This window comes from Aquarana catesbeiana, linkage group LG02 (assembly GCF_042186555.1).
Source record: "Aquarana catesbeiana isolate 2022-GZ linkage group LG02, ASM4218655v1, whole genome shotgun sequence".
In the NCBI taxonomy this organism is placed as follows: domain Eukaryota; kingdom Metazoa; phylum Chordata; class Amphibia; order Anura; family Ranidae; genus Aquarana; species Aquarana catesbeiana.
Genome location: NC_133325.1, coordinates 699,424,051 through 699,441,223, shown reverse-complemented (window position 1 = coordinate 699,441,223; position 17,173 = coordinate 699,424,051). Strand labels below are relative to the sequence as shown.

The following is a 17,173-nucleotide window of genomic DNA, read 5'->3' as shown; positions in this document are numbered from 1 at the left end:
TGAATTGGCCGGCGGCAGTCGTTTACCATAGAGCTGACCGTGGACCAGATGGTCTCCAGCCATCTTTATGACCTGCGGAGGCCGCAAGAGACGTCATGACATCACTTCCGGTGCCAGCAGAGGTAAACATTGCTGTTTTTTTAGCTGGAAAGCCTGAGATTGTTTTTTTTTTTATCTCAGGCTTTCCAGCTGGAAGAAGAGATGTGGGGACTTATAGACCCCACATCTCTCCATAAAGAGGACCTGTCGTGCTCTATTCCTATTACAAGGGATGTTTACATTCCATGTAGTAGGAATTAATTGTATCAACAAAAATTTAAAAGGAAAGTGTAAAAAAAAATTTTAAAGCGTCGCCATGTGCTCGGACGCAGAAGCGAACGCATACGTAGGTCACGGCCGCATATGTAAACAGCGTTCAAACCACACATGTGAGGTATCACTGCAAACATTAGAGAGCAATAATTCTAGCACTAGACCTCCTCTGTAACCCTAAACTGGTTTAGAGCGTCACCTATAGAGATTTTTAAGTACTGAAATTTGGCGCCATGCCATGAGTTTGCGCAATTTTAAATTGTGACATGTTAGGTATTTATTTACTCTGCGTAACATCATCTTTCATACTATACAGAATTTTTTTTTTTTTTTTCAAATTCATGAAAGTGTTTTTTTCTGAGTGCAGTCACCATGCATGCGTAGTAACATCATCGGCTACAGATGATGTAAATATTAGACCCCTTTCATACTGGAGGCGTATTAGCGCTATAAATAGCGCCTGTAAAAAGCCTCATCTGTAATCCCAGTGTGAAAACCCTAGTGCTTTCACACTGGGGTGCTGCGCTGGCAGGACGTCAAAAAAAGCCCTGCAAGCAGCTTCTTTGATGCGCTTTAGGAGTGGTGTACACCGCTCCTAAAGCGCCCCTGCCCATTGAAATCAATAGGCAGCAGCGCCGAAGGGCCTGCAAAGCGCTGCTGCAGCGGCGCTTTTAACCCTTTATTCGGCCGCTAGCGGTGGTTGAAAGCGCCCTGCTAGCACCCGAAAAGCGCCGCAAAAACGACGGTAAAGCGCCGCTAAAACTAGCGGCGCTTTACCACCGACGCCCGGGCGCTGGCACTGTGAAAGGGCTCTTAGAGATGCACCGAAATTTCAGTGCCTGAAAATTGTGTTTTTTCTGCATCTCGCAAATAGAGAAAAGGGTGCCGATAATGGAGTTGAAAACACACGTAATTTTACCATGCTTATGGCGTGTTTTTCATAGGTCATGTGACTCAAAAACTGCATCAAAAACGTAACAATGGTGCGTTATTGATGCGTTCTTGCTGGGTTTTCAAAGCATTTCAATAGGGAGGTGTGTTTTTTTTAAGATTTAGAGGTTTTTTTTTTTTTTAGAACCTGTAAAAAATTCCACGAGTATGCGCAATTTTAAAACGTGACATGTTAGGTATCTATTTACTTGGCATAACATCATCTTTCACATTACACAAAAAAATTGGGCTAACTTTACTGTTTTTTTTTTAATTTTTAATTCATGAAAGTGCTTTTTCTTCCAAAAGAATTGCGTTTAAAAATTTGCTGCACAAATACCGTGTGATATAAAATATTGCAACGACCCCCATTTTATTCCCTAGGGTCTCTGCTAAAAAAATGATATATATTTATATATATATATATATATATATATATATATATATATATATATATACACACACACACATCTATCTATCGATATATATATATCTATATATATAATTTTTGGGGGTTCTGAGCAATTTTCTAGCAAACAAATTATGATTTTACATGTAGGAGATGAATGACTGAATGACAGAATAGGCCCAGTATGGAAGTGGTTAAAGAAACTAACTTTACTACCATTTTAACCACTTCCCACCCGGCATATAGCAGATTGACGGCCATTAAGTGGTTCAGTTATCCTGAATGGGCGTCATATGACGTCCAGCTTGATAACAAGCCATCGCGTGCCCGCAGGGGGAGCACAACACGGCGATCCGTTGTGTGGTGTGTCACTCTGACACACCGCATCTCCGATCGTGGTAAAGAGCCACTGACTGAGGCTCTTTACCACGTGATCAGCTGTGACCAATCACAGCTGATCACAGAGTGAACCAGGAGGTGCGGGTAATCGGTTTTCCTCGGTTTGCGCTGATAGGGAGATCTGATTTGTGGCTCTCCTGTCAGAGGGGGGTGTGCACTGATAATCAGTACATTGATTATCAGCGCAGCCCCCAACACAGGTGCCCACCACAATGCCAATCAGTGCCCATCCAAATCCCAATGAGTGTCCACTCAAATCACCAATCAGTGCCCATCAAAGTGCCAATCAGTAACACCTGTCAGTGTCCTTCACAGATGCCAATCAGTGCCCATCAGTAATGCCTGTCAGTACCTCCTCATTAGTGCTGCCTATCAGTGCCACCTATTAGTGCCCATCAATTCTACATATTAGTGCATCCTCATCAGTGCCACCTTATTAGTGCAGCCTCATCAGTGCTCATCAGTGAAGGAGAAAATGAAATTTTATAACAGAAACAAAGAAAAACTTTTTTTTTCAAAAATGTTGTTTTTTTTTAGTTTGTTTAGCAAAAAATAAAAACTCCAGAGTTGATTAACCACTTGCCGACCAGCCGCCACAGTTTCACTGCGGCAGAATGGCACGACTGGGCAAAACTATGTTACGTAACATCACTTTGCCCTGTGGCCACTAGGGGCGTGCGCTTGCCGCTCGCCCCCGGAGCTGATGACCGCCGGGCTCCCGCGATCACTCGTGGCACACCGAGAACCAGGATCTGTGTGTGTAAACACACAGATCCCGGATCTCTGAGGGGAGAAGAGACTGATTGTGTGTTCATACAAAGTATGAACAGCGATCTGTCATCTGCTCTAGACAGTCCCATCCCCCCTTCAGTTAGAACACAGTGAGGGAACACAATTAACCCCTTGATTGCCCCCTAGTGTTAACCCCTTTCCTGCCAGTGACATTTTTACAGTAATCAGTGTATTAACGCCAGTGGTCCCAAAAATGAGTCAAAAGTGTCCAATGTGTCCTCCATAATGTCGCAGTCCTGATAAAAATCTCAGATCGCCACCATTACTAGTAAAAAAATAATAATAATAAAAATGCTATAAATCTATCCCCTATTTTGTAGACGCTATAACTTTTGCGCAAACCAATCAATATACACATATTGCAATTTTTATTACCAAAAATATGTAGAAGAATACATATCGGCCTAAACTTAGAAAAAATTAGCTTTTTTAAAAAAAAAAAAAATGGGGATATTTATTATAGCAAAAAGTACAAAATATTGTGTTTTTTTTCAAAATTGTCGCTCTTTTTTTGTTTATAGCGCAAAAAATAAAAACCGCAGAGGTGATCAAATACCACCAATAGAAAACTCTATTTGTGGGGAAAAAAAAGGACATCAATTTTGTTTGGGTACAATGTCGCACGACCGCGCAATTGTCAGTTAAAGCGACGCAGTACCGTATCACAAAAAAATGACCTGGTCATTCAGCGCCAATTCTTCTGGGGCTGAAGTGGTTAAATACCACCAAAAAAGAAAGTGGTTAATCTGTCAGCATGTATTTGAAGGAGGAAAGCCACACAAGCACAGGGAGAACATGCAAACTCCATGCAGATAGTGTGCTGGTTGGGTCCTGAACTGCAGCAAGAAGTGAGCACAGTCATACCGCTGTGACAACACACAATATTGTGTCTCTCAGAGATCGGCCGATCCGGTCTCTCGGTGCTCGCAGTATATTGTCCCCTCCAGTTCGCTCAGAAGCGTGTAAGCTGACTTGGCCCCGCCCCCTGAGGATCTGGAGTTTCACTCGACCCCGGTAGCGCTGCACCACAGGTCCTGGCAGCGCCGTAGAGCGGCTCGGGGTGAATTCCGGCGGCATGATCGCGGCGCTCTGTCTCTCATTGCCAGTGTAATATCGCTCACACACGGGCGCTGTGCTGCGATCCGCCCGAGCTCTCGTTCTATTTCTCCGCTCCGGCTAAAAGCGAGCCCGTGTCGCCCTGACAGGACCGTGCGCGGCCGCTGTTTCCGAGAAGGAGGAGTGATCCGTCCAGATCCGTAAAGCCGCTGCACATCACCGGGGACACAGACACCTCCCGGGACATGGTGCTCGGCCCACAGTGAGGCGGCTCCCCGGGCCTTAGCGCCGGGACTGAACGGAGGAAGGAAGCGGAGGAGGCGGAGCACAAAATGGCGGACACTGCGCGGATCCTGCCCGGCTGACACTCCGGAGGGGGCGCTGAGCTTCGCAGTACGGAGATCGGGAGTGACGGTGTGAGCGGAGCGGGCCCGCCGGGATCAGCGAGTATACGGTGAGTGGTGGGGGAGGTTCGGAGAGCCCCGGGGGCCTGTATGACCGGAGGGGGGGAGGGGATCTCCGGGGACAGTCCCGGGGGGGCTCCTCGTGTCCTGTACACCGATCACATTCCTCCTCTACATCCGGCCCGGGGAAGATTATTCGGGGTGCTCAGAGGGGTCCCCTGATAGGATTTCCTCCTATTGGGGACACGGGGCCCCAAATTCTGCCCGATCTGACGTCATTTATACTGGGGGAGGGGTTTATACGTGGTTTCACCCAACATTCACCAACTATTCTCCTAGAACTCATTAAAGGGAGGTAAATGTTGGGTGAAATTAAGGGCCCATTCACACCTCTGCTGTGCATTGTGGGAAGGTACAGACTGCCCCATGGTGTGTGTTGACGCACGTTTCGGGTCTTAGTCCGTTTTCACACCGCCGCGTTTCTGCACGGTGTCCCCGCACTTTTCGGTAGACTTCTGTTAGATCGCACGATTGAGGTGTGAATTCCGAAAGTGCACTAAAGATGCAGCATGCAACAATTGTGGTTCGCTTTGGGAAAGCGCACTAAAAAATGCACAATCTGATTTTTAAGTCTATGGGAAAGAGTGGGTAATCTGAACCAAAACCGCGGGTAACCTGCGTAGAACCGCATCAGATCTTTGTCAAATCGACCTTGAATTTAGTCTCTGTTCACACTGATGCAATTTGAGTTGCACTGAAATGCATGACAATGGAACTCGCGTTGCTTCTAATGGTGCCTGTTCATATCAATGCAGCGATGCAACTTTAAGGAAGGGCCCACTACTACTTTGGTGCAATTTACGGTGTCATTTGGCCCCATAAATATGCAAACCACATCCAAAATGCAATCAAAACCAAATAAGTGCAGCGCTCTATGATATATCGGCGCAACCAAAAGTCACGCTACATAATTGCACTGCAAATCGCATCACGGTAGTGTGAACTAGAGGTCGACCGTTATGGGTTTTTCTCTGGCCGATGACGACTCCCCCCCCCCCCCCCCCTTCATCTCATAAAATCTAACAGTTAGACCCCTTTCACAATGGGGCGTTTTTCAGGCGTTTTTGGGCTAAAAATAGCGCCTGCAAAACGGCTCCCCTGCAGTCTGTGTGATATCCCGAGTGCTTTCACACTGAGGCGATGCGCTGGCAGGATGTTAAAGTCCTGCAAGCAGCATCTTTGGAGCTGTTTATACCGCTCCTCCACCACTCCTGGCCATTGAAATGAATGGGCACCACTGCCGAAGCGCCTGCAAAGCGATTCGGCAGCGGCACTTCAGGGGCGCTAGGTGGGTTATAAGCGCCCCACTAGCAGCCAAATAGCACCGCTAAAATTACGGTAAAGCGCCGCTAAAACTAGCAGTGTTTTACCATCAACGCCTGCCCGCTCCAGTGTGAAAGCAGACTTAAGTAATAAGTGATACAGAAAATTTCTTATATTTAAACATTTTTTAATGTTTTATTAAACAAAACAAACCTCCAATCAGTTCACTTGTATGTATAATTTAGATTTAAAAAAAAAAAAACCTATATCTTAAATATTAAATACCAAAAACAGGTAATCAAAACTTTTGGACGAAAAAAAAAAAATATGGGCTAACTTTACTGCTTAGTTTATTCATTTAGTGTATTTTTTTCCAAAAAAAATTGCGTTTGAAAGACCGCTGCACAAATACCGTGTGACATAAAATATTGCAGCAACCGCTATTTTATTCCCTAGGGTCTCTGCTAAAAAAAAAAAAATATATAATTTTTGGGGGTTCTATGATTTTCTAGCAGAAAATACAGGATTTTTACTTGTAAGCAACAAATGTCAGAAAAGATTTAGGCTTTAAATGGTTAAACTGAGAACTCCTCCACACCAAGTTCAGTTCATTGATAAGTAGAAACATTGTATCTTTTTAGCTTCTTTTATCAAACTTTGCAGGCTGCCCAGAGAGGAGAGAAGTCAAGACTTCAGGCAACTTGCATTGACTTCTATTACAGAAGTCATTTGCAAGTGGCGCTGAAGTTATAATCGGCCTTTTTTTTTTTCAGCACAATCAGCCCATGCCGATTAATTAAAAAACGCCGATATATTGGTCGACCTCTAGTGTGAACCAATTTTTAGTGCTATTTTGTAGTGTGACAGCGCATGTACTGACGCGTTTTTCAAACTTCATTGTTTTGTTTTTTTCAGAAGGAGATTGTATACACAAAACGACCAAAAAATGCGTGCAAGTGTATTTTACATTCATTTTTGGTGCATTTTTTTGAAGTCCGTGGAGCCAAAATGACACTGTAACTGCGCCAAAGTAGCGCGTACATTTTCCAAAAGCGCATTGTGTGGCATTGATGTAATCGGGCACCATACAGAATAATGTGATTTCTGTTGTTGTGACGGAAGTCTCATCGGATTGTGTGAAGCCGGCCTTGGCATTTTTTTTTGCGGTGCCGTTCATATTGAATGCACTAAGGTCTCAGACACACTTGTGTGACATGCAGGCAGCAGCATAGGGCAGCTCATTTACTTGCATGTCAAAAGAGCCCCTTCACTTATTCTGGCAGTGAGCTTCACGTGTTTTTGCAATGCACGTTTGGGCCGCAATAAAATGTGTGTCGGCCAGTCATGTTTGGAGTGTCATTTAAAAAATAACACCAGAAGCACGATGGTGTGAATGAAGCTCGCTGTGCCATTAGTTGTTAATGGCATCCCAAACAAGAAAACACGCATTTTGTCAGACAGACAGACAAGCAACCAACGCGCCAAAACGTGCTGAACTCACAAATTGGAAATAAGCTCCATGAGTTACTTTTCCACATGTAGGGCAGACCATTGAAATCGGTGGGTTGCTGTATGCGTGTCGTGTGAGAACGCATGTTTTGATTCACTAGCTGTGATTAAGGGACTAAGGAGCCATTGTTTTCTGCCGCATTTCAGGCTTTTTTCGTGTTTAGGAGCAATGTGTAAACTCTGTAATGCATATATGTGGCAGCAAGAAAGGTGGTCTTTGCTGCCCAGCCCCCACACGTTTAGGGCTTGTTTATACTAGATGTTGGGGGGGTGGTAATACCCTGCAGTTGAGCCACGTTTTTCCTGTTCCTCAACGACCCCTTCTTTTAGCAGCAGCCGGGGTTGTACACATGCAGGAATTTTACCCCTTGTGTTTTTACTGCAGCAGGGGGTATAATTCCTGCTAGTCGGCCTCCCCCCTGCTGCTGCAAGAATAATGCACATGCAGGAATTGCACCCCTGAGGACCACACTGCAACCCTGCAACAGTGCAAACTGTTGCAGCACTGTGGTCCAGCATTTACGGGACTAAAACAGGCATTGGGGATGCTTCTGAAAAGTGATCTGAACGTGGATTGCTCTTCAAAAAGCAAAGCAAATGTAAATGATGCCCAATGTTCCTGGTGGCGTGAGGTTGTGTGATGGGAGCGCGCGCCCAGCAATCTGACAGCTCTCGATCACGGCTTCTGTTCAGGAGGCACCAGGACGGGCCCCTGATCATGTGTCCGCTGATAGCCAATAATAGCGACCACGTGATGCAGATTCTGCGCTGGTAAATCTCCTGGCTGGTAAAGCTCACTTATAGGTCTGCTGGGAGGCGGCATTTAGGGGTTAATATTGAGCGTTTTGTAGCTCCCAGCTCCATAACCCTGAAGTGTGATAAGGAACTGAAGGATTCCATTCCCTCCCACTCATATGCTAAAATGCCTACACGCTGCTTTACTCGGTGTAGGGTGGTTTGTATTTACAATGCATAGTACATTTTGTTTTTTCATTTACTTTATTGAATTGTCACAAAATGGCATTTCAAGTGTATGCAAATCATTGCACCTCAAGGCAGTGTTGTGAACAGGCCACACAGGGAACAGTTGTTTTCTATGTGCTCTTGTGTTAAGTCTGCACACCCTAAGGCAAGCCTTAGATGATTCCATTTTCTTTTTGTGGAAGGAAAGAAAATCTTTTCTATTTCTCCCGCTGAGCTTTTGTGTTCTGCTGACGGGGGGCAGGGGGGGCCTTCCTACCCGACAACACAATGATTACTGCTAGTGGCTATAGCCGCCGGCAGTAATCATATGTGAAAATTTTGATTGTACCCATATTGATTGAGAGAATCCACCTGACCATAGATGGATCGAATCTCGGCTGGTAAAGCATTCGACCCATCTATGAGCGGCTGAGGACTCTGTGGGGGACCCCTTACTGGGAGGGGAATGTATTTAGATTTAATTAAGCCTTACCCGTGGTTTGGATTACTGCCCTGGTGATCCCCTATATTGGCGTTTGCGTGTGTATATGGTAGGGATTGACCTATTATCGGTAAAGCCGGTTTATTGCATGCCGCTATCAGCATTTTCTGAAAAATCTGTATCTGTAACAAATTAGACAGACATTACTGATTATTGCTTGAAGGGGTTGTACTGAGGTGATGCCTGCAGGTATCAACCCTTATCGTTCTTTAGAGCGGACGGTCGGCTTTCTTGTAATAACAACCAATGCGGCTCAGCATTCGCTCATCTGTTATTACAAACAGCGGAAGGGGGACACCGCCGCCGCTCGCCCGGGCTCTCCCCTGTACCACCAGGAAGCCCGGGCAACCAGCCGGCATGTCTGCCAGCTGGCTAAAGACCCGAACATAGCCGATGCGTCATTTGGGTCTCGGATCTAGTAACCCCGAAGCGATGTCATGACATCACTTCCTGGATTACTGGCATCTTAAAGGCGCCAGTTTAAAAAAAAAAAAAGTATTCAAAAAACGCCGATCTTGATGTTTTAAAACTTTCAAGTGCAGAGGAGTGGTTTGGGGTCTTATAGACCCCCGATCCTTCCATAAAGAGTACCTGTCGCTGCCTATTACTGTCACAAGGGATGTCTACATTCCTTGTCACAGCAATAACAGTGATAAAAAAAATAAAAAATTTCGGCAGACAGTATTGGCCTGAGAGGTTGCCGAAATATCTGTACCGAAAAAACGATATTGGTCGATCCCTAGTGTATATGGACTTTGTAAGGGTGGCTTAGTCCTATATTCTTTCTCTTCCTGTCCGATACCTACCTGTGACCCCTGGAGGGTGGGCTGTGACGTATATTGCTCACAAATGAATGTATCTGTCTTATGTGCTGCCACTCATGGGTTTAGGTTTAAGTACATACCCAGCTGGTGTTTATTTTATGGACTTTGGTTCCCTGTGTGGTATATCTTACCTGGGACAAGCAGAGGAAGCGGAATACAGGAAACATGTTGCACCTCTTGTGAAGGAGTGTTGGAAGGTTTTTACCTTGATGTGTACTATGCATGAAGGTAAAGGCAAAAAACTTTTTGACTTTAGAAGCACTTTGTTGCAGCATCGATCGAGGACATGTTCTACATCTACATGAACACATTAGAGGAGTGTGAATCAGGCTGTGTGTGATAGAAAAGTTGTCTCATTGCTGTTTTGTACGGCTTCACTGCTCAACAGAATTGATATGTTTTTTTTTCCTGTGGCCTTGTGTTACATTTCATGTTTGCCCATCTTTTATCATAGTGGAAATTGACATTTGTTGTAAATAATTAATAGTTTTGACCTTTGTGTGTCTAGGGTCAATCGGTAATTTTTTTTTTTTTTTTTTAAATTGGAAAATTACATCACTGGTACAATTCCATTGTTGGAAGATATGTGTTGTCATGCAGGAGAAGCCAGGAAAAAAAAGCAGCAGAAACGCAAGCACTGCATTTTAGATGCATTTCTGCTGCATTACCATTGAAGTCTATGGAACCAAAAATGCCCTAACCCTTTCCATAGACGCATCGGTTGAAAATGCACAGATGTGAACGTGGCCCATTGGAACTTGTGGTAAATGGACTGCAGTGCGTTTCTGCAGAACTGAAGATGCACTGAAAAATGCATGAGTGTGAACCAGGCCTAAAATATGGAGTATTGTGTCTCCGATGTAGAAATGTAGCTGCTACAACTTCCAAAGGATGATGTCCTCAATTATCAAACTAAATTGCAACAAAAGAATCGTTGGAGGAGATTCCTGCTCATCACAGTGAACAGAAATAATGTATAAAGTTGGTTCCCAGGGCTTCTGTTCAGCAAAAAATGTAACCAACATGGATATGTGAGGAAAGTGCAGTAGGGATTACCACTTAGTATTGATTTGAAGAATAAGTGCCTGTTTGCACCACAAAAACGTCCTCCATGTCTGTTCCGGATGGTTTCTGCATGTGCAATTTTGCACCTTTTTTTAATGCATTCCAGTGTGTTTTACATGCATTTCCAGATGTTTTTTTTACTTCCTCCTCCCTGGTTGTGGCCCATCGCATCATTTCCAGTTTGCAGTGCCTTCTGGGAAGGGGCGGCAACTTCCTCTGACACTGCCATTGCTATGGAAACCTGACCTGAAACCTATTACACTGCTTGTGCTGCACTGAGCATGTGCGAGATCTGCAAGGATGAGATCCAGGTAGAAATACAGTCTGGCTTCAGATGCCCACACTTAAGATGGCCACGGCCTGCTGTAAGTTTATAAAATAACAAACTACTTCTATAAACTAACACAACAGACCTTAGTTTACAGACTAACTTTACTAGAATACATTAAGCTTGTTTATTATAGGGGTATTTTTATTTAAAAAGTATCATTTTGGCTTGAACACCACTTTAAATGCAGGTTCCATTCAGTACAGCGTTTAGTCCCATCTAGTCTCAGCCAGCCATAGACTTTGACCTGCTGGGAGCTGCGCTGGTCCTGCCTGAGCACGCTGCACCTAGAGGGCCCCGTAGTGAACTGCTTTTTATCTTGTACCTACAGGTAAGCCTATAATAAGTGTCAGCTGTTGGTACAGAAAAATATCTCCTGAGTGTGCACAGTTTAGGAGATATTTACATGTGTAGCAGGCAGTTACATCACCGGCGCATGTGCACTGCGTTCTTAATGGACGGCATGCCATCCATTGAGAGAGCTGTGCGTGGCCATGACGTCATCGCTGCTTGATAATTCAGACAGCTGGAGTCCGCAAACCCGGAAGGAAGACCAGGTGAAAATGGATTCCCAGTCAGTGGCGAAGGCGCACTGCTGGAGGGATCTGTTTTTTAAGTGAGTCTGTCATAATGTGCTAGTATGTGATGCATACTAGCACATTATTACATGAGCCTGGGGGGTGGACCATTTTTTTTTTTTTTTTTTTTTCTTTATATATTTTTTATTTTATTTATTTTTTTTTTACCGTGGTTTACTACAGCTAAACTGTATATAAATCCTAGCAGTGATGATTTCCTGTTAAAACCTTTTTCAATGGTACTTTTATCTTTTTTACCTACCTAGTAGGTGATCCGCGCGCTGGGCTAGGGAGCACTGCCCGGCTGTGCCGCGATTGGCTGCAGCACGGACCAATCAACGGGTGCCAGCCGCTGATTGGTCACCGGCACCTCTATATATAAACACAGGGATCTCTTCTTGCAGCAGCAATGTGCTGTTTTTTTTCTTCCTGCAAATCGGGAAGTAAAAAACAGCACATTGCTTAGTAAAAAAACACACAGTATGTACACAGTAACGCATGTTGACCACACGTTTAACCCCTTGATCGCCCTAGAGGTTAACCCCTTTCCTGCCAGTAGTACAGTGATGGTGCATATTTTTAGCACTGTCACTGGTCCCCAAAAAATTGTCAGGTGTCCGATTTGTCTACCACAATCTCGCAGTCCCACTATAAGTTGCTGATTGCCGCCATTACTAGTTTAAAAAAAAAAAAATCCATAAATATATCCCATAATTTTTGGACGCTGTATCTTTTGCGCTAACCAATCAATATATGCTTATTGAGTGTGGGGGTGTTATTTTTGGTAAAAAAAAAAAAAAACGTAGCAGAATACATTTTGGCCTGAATTAATGAAGAAATTAGATTTTTTTTTTTTTTTTGTTTTAGCGCAAAAAATAAAAACTGCCGAGGTGATCAAATACCAACTAAAGAAAGCTCCATTTGTGTGAAAAAAGGATTACATTTTATTTGGGTACAGTGTCTCGACCGCACAATTGTCAGTTAAAGTAACGCAGTGCCATATCTTAAATGGCCTGGTCATGAAGGGGGGTAAACCTTCCGGAGCTGAAGTGGTTACATACAAAAAATATCAACTGTATTACGATTTCTCCTTAATACACAGTATACATGCTATAAAGCATGCATGTGGCTGTCTGCTGATTCCCACCTATAAGAGCTTATCACTATGTCTGCTGGACTTGCTGGTGTTATGTTTTTAGATCTGTTCTCTGCCAAATCGGTGAAAGGGCATTGGCACTTGTGATACCTGTTTACACCATGCAAGCTAAAAGCACATAGTTGTTTGGCCAGATGTGACCATAGGACAGTTTTTACAGGATATGCCAAATGGTTTTTCTTTTTGTCTTAGAAGTGGCAATAGAATCTTTACGTCAGCAGATTTTTTTGCTGATTTTAGTTATACAAGAAAAGCTTTTTGAATTCGAGATATTTTCAGCTAGTGAAGTTTCTGCTTTATATACTGATTTGAACTTTTAGGGCTTATTCACACAAGCTGTGCAGCCCTGGAAGACACAGTCCCAATGCATAGATAAAGCAAAAAGCCTTCTGTCATTTCATACCACTGCAATGGCGTGCATTGGAAAATAGTATGCCATGCAGTATTTTTTTTTTTTTTTCAGCAAAGTATGATGTGACATAGCCCGCCACATTGTACCGCACTGTAGCCAATAGGATTTAAATGTCATTTTGGGACATTTCAATGAAGTTCATAAGACAAAAGCAAAGGTGAATGGGTTTTTAAACGTGCAAAGCTTTTACTGAGGTATATATTGCGTTGATTTAGTAAAACTGGCTGCATTCACACCTATGCTTTTTCAGCTCGTAAAATGCCAAAATCCTATTCACTTCAATGGACCTGTTCACATCTGAGCGTTTTGTCACCTGAAGCAAAACGCCCGAAAAAAACGCCCTAAGCACAAAAAAGAACATGAGCTTCTTTGGGGCAGATCACAGGTGTTTTTCTGCCTTTTACATTGGTGATCTGAACAAAATCGCAGTAAAAACACGCAACTTTGAAACGCTCAGGTGTGAATGCAGCCTAAATCCAGTGCAGCTCTACATGGTAGCCAATCAGCTTCTAATTTTAGCTTATCCAATTAACCACTTTAAGTTCAGACCTTTTTTTCTGACATTTGTTTACAAGTAAAAATCTGTATTTTTTTGCTAGAAAAAATACTTGGATCTGGAGACATGCTTGGCCAGTCCATCACCTTTACCCTCAACTTCTTAAGCAAGGCAGTGGTCACCTTGGAGGTGTGTTTGGGGTCGTTATATTGGAATACTGCCCTGCGGCCAAGTCTCCAAAGGGAGGGGATCATGCTCTGCTTCAGTATGTCACAGTACATGTTGGCATTCATGGTTCCCTCAATGAACTGTAGCCCTCCAGTACTGGCAGCACTCATGCAACCCCAGACCATGACACTCCCACCACCATGCTTGACTGTAGGCAAGACACACTTGTCTTTGTACTCCTTGCCTGGTTGCCGCCACACACGCTTGACACCATCCGAACCAAATAAGTTTATCTTGGTCTCATCAGACCACATGACATGGTTCCAGTAATCCATGTCCTTAGTCTGCTTGTCTTCAGCAAATTGTGTGCGGACTTTCTTGTGCATCATCTTTCAGAAGAGGCTTCCTTCTGGGACGACAGCCATGCAGACCAAACTGATGCAGTGAGCAGCGTATGGTCTGAGCACTGAAAGGCTGACCCCCCTACACCCCTTCAACCTCTGCAGCAATGCTGCCAGCACTTATACATCTATTTCCCAAAGACAACCTCTGGATATGACTCTGAGCATGTGTACTCAACTTCTTTGGTTGACCATGGTGAGGCCTGTTCTGAGTGGAACCTGTCCTGTTAAACCGCTGTATGGTCTTGGCCACCGTGCTGCAGCTCAGTTTCAGGGTCTTGGCAATCTTCTTATAGCCTAGGCCATCTTTGTGTAGAGCAACAATTCTTTTTTTCAGATCCTCAGAGTTCTTTGCCATGAGGTGCCATTTTGAACTTCCAGTGACCAGTATGAGAGAGTGAGAGCGATAACACCAAATTTAACACACCTGCTCCCCATTCACACCTGAGACCTTGTAACACTAACAAGTCGCATGACACCGGGGAGGGAAAATGGCTAATTGAGCCCAATTTGGACATTTTCACTTAGGGGTGTACTCACTTTTGTTGCCAGCGTTTTAGACATTAATGGCTGTGTGAGTTATTTTGAGGGGGCAGCAAATTTACACTGTTATACAAGCTGTACACTCACTACTACATTGTGGGAAAGTGTCATTTCTTCAGTGTTGTCACATGTAGTGATCGGAGTCATAATGTTCTCGGACACATGTAGTAATCAGTCATATTGCTCTGACGAAGGGGCCCTGCGCAACCCTGAAATGTTGCACTTGTTCTTTTGTGTACTGTATATAGCGCTGTCACTTTACACATATATATTGGACATTGACATCAGTCGCTGCCCTCAAGGAGCTTACAATCTAAGTTCCATAACTCACATTCATATATACACATACTAGGGCCAATTTAGACAGGATCCAATTACCTACCAGCATGTCTTTGCAGTGTGGGAGGAAACCAGAGTACCCGTTAGTGGTTTACATATACTGTACTTTTCACATTACACCCTGCATTCAAGGATTTTTACGCCCATACACACGATGAGAATATCGGACAAATGATTGTGTTTTGTGTGTTTTTTTTTTTTTTTTTTTTTTTTTTTTTTTTTTTTTTTTTTTTTTTTCCATGCTAGTCCCATATTGAAAATGAAGAGGTTACTAAACTTATGAAAATTTCACGTGTAACAGAATACAATTCATAAACGGAGGTGATTGGGGGGGGGGGGGGACACATGTTTGAACATGTTCTCCCGCCAATCTCTGCACACTGAGAATCCTCATTGACTGACACTGCGATCTCAGCACTCCACTGGCGATCTGAGTCAGAATTCACCCTCCCCGATTCACCAGCTCAGAGGTGGAGAATCAGGGAGTGAAGAGAGAATCTGAGGGGGGAAAGAGGAAGATTATTAACTTCCTTCTTCCTCGATCAGACACCCCAAGTAAGTAACCATGTCCCCCTGTCATATTTATGTGTATATATTATACAAGCAACTGTGAACAAATAATATCCAAATAAACTATCAGTGCACTCTGTTGTGGTTCTGCAACTGACTGGTGTATCACTTCACAATCCAGGGTGGGTAAATAAATGGTGTCTGTCCTTTCAAATGATGTGAAACCTGAGTGATTTTCTAGCCTCTCTCCTTACTGCTGTAAGGTAACCGCATATAAAGGGAACTTTATTTAGTGATCCATTTGCCTCTGCTTGCCTCTAGGGGTCCTCTAATGTCTGTCTGGCTTGATGGTCTCTATGGTAATCTCTCTTCTATGGTGGTCCTGGGCGTTTCCTCTTGGTATCTGTATTATATTCATATATAAAAGAGTTTCTCCATAGCGTAGTATCGTTTAAAAGGTTTAATATTACAAGGAACAGCTTTATTTTACTCGCTTTTTAAAAATAAAATCGTGTAAATCATCCACAAATGCTGAGCTCGTGTACCACCGGCATGCCTCTGCTCATGCCCTACGCGTTAGTCACACCCACGTAACTTCATCAGGGGATAATGGCAAAAATAAATAATAATGAAAAAAAAATATTTTATTGGATGCGTATTTTTTCCACATCCAATTCGCATGGCAGTGTGTTACCAGCTCTCAGTTATAGCCGGTTTGCACATCCTTGGGGCAGCTGCTGAGCGCACCGCAGAAGAGTTCTGTGCGTCTTTGGCTCAGTTTCAGGTCCAAATTCAGCCAAAAAATTCAGACCTTAAACGGGGATGCATTGGACCCCCCCTGCTGCAAGCCGCAGACAGTATGAACCCAGCCTTACGTGAGGTATCACCGCGAGCATGAGATCATAGTAGTGGATTTACCTTGTTTGTCGCTGTTATGCGGGCATTCGCAATTTTATAGCCTGACATGTTTGGTATCTATTTACTTGGTGTAACATCTTTTTATATTTTACCAAAAACAGTGCAGATTTTTACATGTAAACAAAAGTGTCAAAAAAAGGCCTGGTCTTCAAGTGGACAGAAAAGTGATGTGGCTTATGTATGCAGTTGAACAGAAGATCCTGGAAGCAGCGAAGACTGTTTTGGGTGATATTTTGAGATGGGCTTGGTGATGTAGCTGGGGCAGAGTTGTGGGTGGCTTTGATGACAATAGTATTTTGAATTTTATTTTTGTGGGTGGACACCAGTGGAGGGGCTTGGCAGAGAAGGGTGGCAGACGCTGAACAGGTAAGTGAATGGGGTGTATCGTGAATATAGGTGTTGATGGCAGCTTGTAAATGACATTGTTGTGGTTGCCTGTTTTCTGATTTTAGACATTTTTGTTTGCCAAGTTCATGATCAAACTGAAGTTTCCTCAGCTGCTGATACCAAAAGGCCCTTTTTCTTAGAGATGTAGTAGTCAGTAGACTGCACAAAACACATAAATCATAAGGCTATTATCCTTCAAATGCTTCAGATTTTTTGTCCTTTTTCATGTTTTACCAGCTTGACAAGGTCAAGGATTTTCTACCTCGTTTAAAATTAAACGCATTCCGTGCTAATGTAGGTCTGTGGGGAGTGAAGAGCTTCCCAACCTTAAAATCTGTCACTGAACTTGGGCTGCATTTTTGCATTGTTACATGGCAATTTGTAGCTGACCCGTCGTGACACTATAAAATGCATCTTCTTCCTTCTTTTTTTTTTGCAGTAAAATAAAA

The 17,173-nt window shown here is 43.6% G+C and overlaps 1 protein-coding gene across 1 annotated transcript in view; it reads left to right on the top strand.

The window, feature by feature from the left end:
- Positions 1–3,860: 3,860 nt before the first annotated feature.
- Positions 3,861–17,173, top strand: part of NCOR1 (nuclear receptor corepressor 1) — a gene marked incomplete in the record, with an annotated part of 219,411 nt that continues 206,098 nt past the window's right edge. The window contains 1 exon segment of the mRNA XM_073616883.1: positions 3,861–4,352.